Source organism: Aotus nancymaae, unplaced genomic scaffold (assembly GCF_030222135.1).
Source record: "Aotus nancymaae isolate 86718 unplaced genomic scaffold, 86718_ANA_hifiasm-v0.15.2.pri h1tg000006l, whole genome shotgun sequence".
NCBI lineage: Eukaryota > Metazoa > Chordata > Mammalia > Primates > Aotidae > Aotus > Aotus nancymaae.
The window spans coordinates 13271190-13272752 of NW_026988417.1; the positions used below are offsets into that span (position 1 = coordinate 13271190).

General features: G+C 42.1%; 1 pseudogene; it reads left to right on the top strand.

Moving 5' to 3' along the window:
- Window positions 1–315: 315 nt before the first annotated feature.
- On the top strand, window positions 316–1168 carry LOC105730879 (splicing factor C9orf78-like; annotated as a pseudogene).
- The last annotated feature ends 395 nt before the right edge of the window (window positions 1169–1563 follow it).

The window sequence follows — 1563 nt, forward strand, 5'->3', positions numbered from 1 at the left end:
CCAGGCCCCACCTCCAGCACTGGGGTTTACAATTCAACATGAGATTTGAGTGGTGATAAATATACAGACTGTATCACTTCCCTCCCTCCCCACTTCTTGGAATGTGTTCTTCCTTATTCTTGTTCCAATGTATTTTGTCCATCCTAGTTGATGTTGCCTGTTTATTATTTTTGACCATTTTTCTTATCTCTAGTGTCGGCCTCACAAGTCTACCTCACTTAGAGCTACTAGAAGTTGTTTTATCATAAATTTATACTAAAATGCAAACCTCAAGGCACAGTGGCACTGTGGCTGAGCCATGGGGCTCGTGCCACCATGCTGGTCACCGGAAAGACTTTCTGTTGTCACCAGGATGACTCAAAGTCAGAGGAAGACGAGGACTCAGAGGAGGTTCAATTAAAACTGGAATAGGCCAGAGAGGTAAATAATATGATGGAATAGGTTCAATGGGTGTTATGGCCCTGCTGTTGGGAAAGAAGATACAAGAAAAGACCACCCTAGTGAAAGATCCCTTTCAGATGAAGACAGCTGGTATGGTGGATATGAAGAAACTGAAGAAAAAGGGCAAACATAAAATCAGTGAAGAGGAAGTCTTTCACTTGGGGACATCATTTTCTGCAGAAACCAACTGAAAGGGTGAGGATGCAGACACGATGAAGTACACTGAGACAGAGCTAAAGAAGAGGAAAGGGATCACGGAACATGAGGAACAGAAAGTCAAGCCAAGGAATGCAGGAATTTATGAACTTCCAGAAAACATCCACATTTCCTCAGCAAAGAAGACCAAGGAGATATTTTCCAACCAGATGCTGAGTGGCATTCCTGAGTTAGACCTCGGCATCAATGCTAGAATAAAAAATATTTCCATAGAGGATGCCAAGGCCCATCTACTGGCAGAGCAGCAGAATAAGAAAAAAAAAGACAGTGAGCTATCCTTCATGCCTACCAACTTGGCTATGAATTACATGTAGCACAACAGATTTTATCATGAGGAGCTCAACGTGCCCATATAGAGAAACACAGAAGAACCCAAAACCAGACTCTTGAGAGTAGGCCACCTAGAGAAGCCAGAGGCTGAGAGGTCCCCCCAACTGAAGCATCATGGTAAGCAGAAGGCACTTATGACTGTCATTATGAAAAGGTCAAGAAGATGAACAGGCTGTACTGAGCTGTGCAGAATGGGATGTAAATATTGCCTTTCTCTCCCTCTCTCCGTTCCTCTCATGAAAAATGGCTTTCTGGACTGAGCATGCTCATTTGCTAGCAGGCAGCTCCAGAAACAGACTCTATTAGGCCTGCTGCATACCTGCTGGATGTTTCAGGCACTACATTGGTAACTTTTTGAAACAAAGCAATGCATACTTTCTCATCTGTGGGCAAACTATTCTTGTGAACATTATTAAATCTCATTTGTAAATATATTGACTTTCTCTTCATATTTGCTCCAGGTCAGGAAGAAACAACTCTGTGTTCCTGTTATGATAATACCCTTTAGATTGTGCTTTTATCATCATATATGCAATCATATCTTCTAATTTCATGTATTTGGAATGGGGTCAGAAA